Source organism: Herpailurus yagouaroundi, unplaced genomic scaffold, assembly GCF_014898765.1.
Source record: "Herpailurus yagouaroundi ecotype Mexico unplaced genomic scaffold, PumYag 29, whole genome shotgun sequence".
In the NCBI taxonomy this organism is placed as follows: Eukaryota; Metazoa; Chordata; class Mammalia; order Carnivora; family Felidae; genus Herpailurus; species Herpailurus yagouaroundi.
The window spans coordinates 76,985,722-76,992,740 of record NW_024412377.1 but is presented as its reverse complement, the minus strand read 5'-3'; positions in this window follow the sequence as shown (position 1 = coordinate 76,992,740).

Here is a 7,019-nt window from a genome sequence, read left to right as displayed (position 1 = left end):
TCCCATTTAATATAGAAATCATTGGTATTAGGGGCCCACCCTACATTAGAATCACCTTATTTTTCTTCTTTTTTTTCCTTTTAAATACAGTATAATTAACATACAGTATCATGTTAGTTTCAGGTGCACAATACAGTGATTTGTCAATTCTATACATTACTCAGTGCTCATCACAAGTGTACTTTTAATCCAATTTACCTATTTCATCCATCCCCCTACCGATCACCCTTCTGGTAACCACCAGTTTGTGCTCTGTAGTTAAGAGTAGTATGACCTCATCTTAACTAATTACCTCTATAATGACTCATTTTCCAAATGAGGTCACAGTCTAAGGTTCTGGGGGTTAGAATTTTAACATATGAGTTTTGTGAGGACATAATTCAGCACATAACACTAGCTAATGACAGTACTCAGACATGACCTTAAAATCAAGAATTAGATTTGTTGGGAAAATGTGACCATAATTATAATGACATGGGGGCCTTTTATAAATATCTATCACTGTGCCCTACTCTCAGAAGCTGTTCAGTTGGTCTGAAGCATAACTTGTGTGTCCATATTTTTTGAAACTCCCCAGATGATTCTTAAATGCAGAAGAAATGAGAACTACTAGGTTAAAACAATCTGAAGTCTTAGAAAACCAAAGTGGCCAACAGTTTAGGCGTAGCAATCCATTAGTTCAAACCTGATACTATTTTCCAATATTTGGAAATTTCAATGTAAGTTCAAAATTACACCTCATTTTCTCTTGAAAGCCACTAATTCATCTGGCTTTACTGAATTTTATATTTTTGTTTTTAATCTTTCTCCAAATCCTATCACCTGAATGGTTTATCTCATTGATTTACATTGTATTGCTATATGCAAGGGTCATATTCAAAATTTGCATCAGCTGACAGAGCACAGGTATTGACGCATCAGAATAGACACCAGAGTGACTGGAAGAGAAATGGTCATAAACACTGGGAAGCCATACGGCCATAAACACCGGAAGGCCATTTTAGTACATGCTGGCTAAATATCAGTACTGCAAATGTGTTTTCTCCACCTGAGACTGGCTCTGGTGTCTCTATCCACTTACTGATTTGTGACAGAAAATATTACTGCTGGGTCACAACCAAATTTGAGGTAATTTCTGCTCTAAACCATGCTGTATAGTACTTTCAAAGCAATGCTTACCTAATTCAAATAGCTGAGGAAGATCCAATGATAAGAAGGGAAGTTTTAGTTAAAATGATTGATTTGTTTGTAATGGAAGACCCTATCACCCTCTACAACACTTCATTTCACAGATACCCTCTTACATCTTTTACATAATCCAGTGGCTATAAGGACTGAATGGCTAAGGGACGAGGTGACCATCTGTGGTTAACGGCTCTACCTTCACACATAGCTGTTCACACATCACTCCAATCCCCTCAGTTGTCATGGATATAAATTGGGTGACAATTCCAGTTGCCCTTGATAAAGTTCTTGGGTAAATCAGTCAGGCAGGAGCAATCTTAAAAAAGCTATGAAATGGGCTAAGCTTTTCTCCTCTATTCATGAGCTACATTATTTTCTCTTTTACTAGATCATGAAGATCCATTAAAACAGTTTTATAATCAGGTGTATCTAAATGTGTACATGTTGGCATATGTCCAAAAAATATTGAGGAGCTAAATTTTGCTGAGAAAATTATTACTCCCTGACGATGAAATCTCTTCAGACTGTTGAACACTAAAATGGAGCAATCTTTCTTTAAAATAGCTATCAAGAGTAAGGGGAGGTGAAATAATATATCCTCCACCAACTCTTTGGGAAAAATAGTTCTACTTTGTCTATCAATTCAGCCCAAGGGAATAGTTTAATGTTATTTCCACTATAGCACTCTATCACAAAGATTATCAGCTCTGAGAGAACTTAGGTAAAGAAGCTGAAAGTAGGTGCTTTCTTGTAGTCTAAAAAGACATTGTCATGGACATCAGAACCAAAGAGTTTCTTTCTCTGGTGTCAACTCTCTCCCAAAAGGTATTAAGATAGTCTAACACTTGGGAGATTTTAATAATTTTTGTAGTTCATAATATGCCTACATTTTGAACTATTTTTTCTATGTGATGTTTTCCTAAGTTTTGCCTTGTGTGTGTGTGTGTGTGTGTGTGTGTGTGTGTGTGTATGGAATATCGCAAGAATGTAATATGCTCTGGCATAAGTTACTTCTATTAAATTAGAAAATATTTGTAAGAGATAAAGAAATCTCCACTGTCTACATCTGTGTCATCTCAGAGTTAAACTATAGGAGAGAGAAATAATTATTTCTGACTCTAGATAAGTAGGTGGGTAATTTCATCTCTGTTGCTGTTACCAAGTTGCCAACCAACTCAGGTGGTCAACTATCATGCATTATGAGAGCTGAAGAGTGACCTTGTCGGTCCACTTCCATTTTTGTTCTTTCCACATAGGCCACTTCCTCTGTGGTTACAGTGCTGAAGTCAATTGCTGTTAAAACCAGATTAGCCACCATCTTGCCTTTAGGTAAAGTCCCAGGTGCCATACAAAAGATACTTTCCATATTCACTGAACTTTTATGAGTGTCATTTCTGGATTCATGTTCTGTCCCTTATTTTTTTCTATATTGCTGAACTCAACTGGAGAACATTTGTGTAGAAAAGGTTTTTCTCCCTCCATTCACTCTCTTTATATTTAAAAGTTTGCTCTTTTTCCTTTGTTTCTACTATTTTAGTGTTTTGGGCTAAAAATCTCTCAGGTACACCCCTCCTTTTCCTGACCCCAACTCTGGCACCCTGCTATCAACCTCTAAGGTCATGTGTTCTTGCTTGCCTGAGAGGGTGCTGTAGGTGGTGGTATGCTGGAATCAGCTAACGTGGGTTTGTGAAAGCCAAATGTGTGCATCTTTTCCTAACTCTGTGTACAGTGACTTCATTTTGGTAGCTAAGAATTGGCCATGGGTGGGAGTATTACTTCAGGAGTATTGGCAAACCCTATAAACCAGGCCTTTTCTCTCATGGAGAGCAAGAACAGCTATGAAGTTTCAACTTCAAGGTCTGGGCTCCACGTTTCCACATTTTCTTGTTCTCTGAGCCAAGAATAGCAACCCTAGTGACTTTTATCATCCTGCAATGCTGCCTTATTTGCTAGTGTAGGATATTATAAATATTTTATTATATCAAGTACATTTGTTTTTAGTATATCAACAAAATAAATTCTAAGAAAATGAAGTACGCAGTCAAAAAGATGCATGAAAGAAGCATTTGATTTTATTAGACAATGCCAAATTGTCCTGTATTTTAAGATTTTGCACTTCTGCTAATGGTGCAGAGACATGCACATTTGTTTCTCCATAGTGTCACAAGGATTTGGTGTCCTCATGTATTATTTCACCATTTGGAGAGGTGAGAAATATATTTTTCTTTGTTTTTTATTTCCTCATTACATTTTATATAGACCTTTCTTATGATGAGGGAGCATAAGGCAAGCTGAGGGCCAAAGACAAACTAACAGCACCTCCCACCACCAGTGTGATATGTGTGATATTCCTCAGGTACTCCTGGCTGCCCAAGAACAGGGGAAAGGAAAGAAAACAAATGGTTGACTGATAGAGATCACAGTCATACAGGACAGGAGTCCCCTTCAGTTTTCAGATAACTTAGTAAACTACAAGAAAAAGGCAAACTTATCTATAGCCGGAGCTCCAGAAACCTATAGATTCCATTTCCTGGAATGTCACCCTTATCAAGATGTAAGGGGGTTTAAATGCTTGCCATGGTGATGTGGGAAACAAAGGTAAATAAAAAATTAAATTCCCTCACTGCCTATGGCCCACTGACAAGTTCTTGAAACAGGCAGAGTGACCTTCCTCTAGGAGCTCAGCTGCCTCAGTGATGACACTTTGCTAGGGGCAAAAAGGCAAGGTTAGCTTAACATTATCCCAACCTCCAGGATCCTGTGTGTCTACATTAACATGTAAAAATTCCTTTGGGGGGCGCCTGGGTGGCTCCGTAGGTTAAGCGTCCAACTTCAGCTCAGGTCATGATCTCACGGTCTGTGAGTTCGAGCCCTGCTTTGGGCTCTGTGCTGACAGCTCAGAGCCTGGAGCCTGCTTCGGATTCTGTGTCTCACTTTCTCTCTGCCCCTCCCCCATTCATGCTCTGTCTCTCTCTGTCTCAAAAATAAATAAACATTGGGGCGCCTGGGTGGCTCAGTCAGTTAAGCGTCCGACTTCAGCTCAGGTCACGATCTTGCGGTCCGTGAGTTCAAGCCCCGCATCAGGCTCTGGGCTGATGGCTCAGAGCCTGGAGCCTGTTTCCGATTCTGTGTCTCCCTCTCTCTCTGCCCCTCCCCCGTTCATGCTCTGTCTCTCTCTGTCCCAAAAATAAATAAACGTTGAAAAAAAATTAAAAAAAAATAAATAAATAAAATAAATAAACATTAAAAAAATTAAAAATAAAAATTCCTTTGGAAACTTCCTTTATCTGAATCCCCCAACCCCAAGATATATGTTGGTAATCATACTCCAGGCATGGCCCCTGATACACATCTGAAGGGTCTCATGACTGAGGTTTCACTAAACAGTAATAAATGATGTTTTCCTAACAACAGCTAACCCCTCAAGGTTCTGGAAACCTTGCTTCCAAAATTCCTTAGAGACTTATGCTCTCTCTAACCCCTGCCCAACCTGAAGGTATATAATCAGTCATTCTTCACAACCCCAGTGCAGCACTTTCTTCCCATGAGTTCTGTCTCTGTGCTTTAATAAAATCACCTTTTTTTTTTGTAGCAAAGATGTCTTCAAGAATTCTCTTTTGGCCATCAGCTCTGAACCCCACCATCACCCCAAAACCCCATCACATTGGTCATTTAATATTTGTTACTTGTTTTTTTTCTAGCATTTCTTTTGATTCTTTCTTATAACTTCTATGTCTCTGCTTACATTAACCATGCATTCTTTCATGTTGTCCACTTTTTCTGCTAGAGTAGAGCCATTGCCATATTAATCATAGTTATTTTAAATTCCCAGTCTGATAGTTCCAATCTCTGCCATATCTGAGATTTTGATGTCTTCTTTGTTTTTTCAGACTGGGGTGATTTTTTTTCTTTTAGAATGCCTTGTCATGTTTTGTTGAAAGCCAGGCATGATGTAACAGATAAGAGAAACCTAGGTAAATTGGCTTTTTAGTGTGAAATTTTATGTTATCTGTCCAGGAGTTGGGCTGTTTTTACTGTTTGCTATAACTGTAGGTGTCAGAGGCTAAACTTTCTCTAGTGTCTTTGTTTTTGTCTCTTCTGTGTCCCTAGGTTTCTCTGGAGACTCCTTAAATTGAGTAGTTCTTTCAGCTTTAATCTCCCGTTATTATACAGGATCCCAATTGATGTGATAGTAAGATGTGTGGGACAAGAAGCATCTCCAATCCTACAAATAAGTTTCCTTCTTTGAGTGAATCTGTGTCTCCATGCTGTGATGTTCACAGGTACTTCTCACCTTTGTGTCTCCTCCACCTTAGGTGACACAGGATAGTAAAAGGGGGCTAGAATTGGGTATTTCTCTTCTCCCAATTCAGCTAGGCTCTGGTAAAATCCAAACTGCTTAGGCTCTGGTGTAACAGTTTCCTTGTAGGACAGACATTTCTTTTAAGGAGAACATAAGCTCTGGATGTATTTCAAAATGGGTCCCTTTTTTGCCCCTCCCCCTGCTGGAAGTATGAGAAGACTGTTCTCCAGTTTTCATTAAAAGAACCTGGTGAGGTTTCTGGCAGTCAAACTCATGAAAATGCAGCAGCCCATGTATGGTTGAGCCCTTAGGAGGTTTTTTCCTCTCAAGCTGGTCCATGTCCAGTCTCCATCTATTAGTCTCTTGCCCTTTAAATATTCCTACTGTTGCTGGCTCCAGATGATGGCATTTATTCCCCTTGTAAGCTCTAATTCTCTATATTCACCTATTTCTCTAGTTTTCAGGGCAACAGTCTACCATGATCTCAATTTTCTGATAGATTTTAAGAGAACTGTTGATTTTCAGGCTTTTTTCAGCTTTTTTCTTATTGTGAAGATGGAGCTGATGTCTTCCAAACTCTTTACCTGTCAGACTAGCTCATTTTACATGTATTTTTTTTCAGTAAACCTCTCTTAATTGTTAACACATTTAAAATTATCAAGCCATTCTGAACCCTATTTCATTTCTCCGTTGAAAAAGAAGCTTTAGTATACAGATGAGAGGCTAAGAAGTCAGATTTACATTGCACATTCCATGACTAACTATAGTATTTTCAACTAAGACCTTAGGGACACAATTAACCTATCTTCACATCAGTTTCTCTTCCATAAAATGAGAGTAGTAATTTTCTTATAAGATGTAGATGATTGTATGTTCTCTTATTTGGTAAGTAGTAGATATCTAGACTTGAGGCTGGCAAACTAAGGCCTATAGTTTAAATTCAGCTCACAACCTGTTTTGATAATTAAACTTTTATTGAAACACAGCCATGCTCATTTATTTATTGTCTGTGGTTCTTTTGCATTACAACGACCAAAGAGATGAGTAGCTGTGATAGAGAGTGTATGGAACACAATGTCTAAAATATTTATCATCCAGCATTTTACAGAAAACTTGCTGTCCAATTGTGTTGTCCACATTGGACATATCCACCACTGTGTAAGTCAGTGATTCTCCAACTTTACCAGACATCAGAACCACCTGGAAAGTTTCTTAGAGTATAGACTATTGAACCCCAACTCCAGAGTTTCTTTTTTTACATTCATTTATTTTTGAGAGGCAGAGAGACAGAGCACAAGTGGGGAGGGGGCAGAGAGAGAAAGAGACAGAATCCAAAGCAGGCTCCAAGCTCTGAACTGTCAGCACAGTGCCTGATGTGGGTCTCGAACCCATGAACCATGAAATCATGACCTAAGCCAAAGCCAGACGCTTAACCAGCTGAGCCACCTAGGTGTCCCACCCCAACTCCAGAGTTTCTGATTAAGTAGACATTGGCTGGAGCCTGAGAATTTGCAATTCTAATAAATTGTCA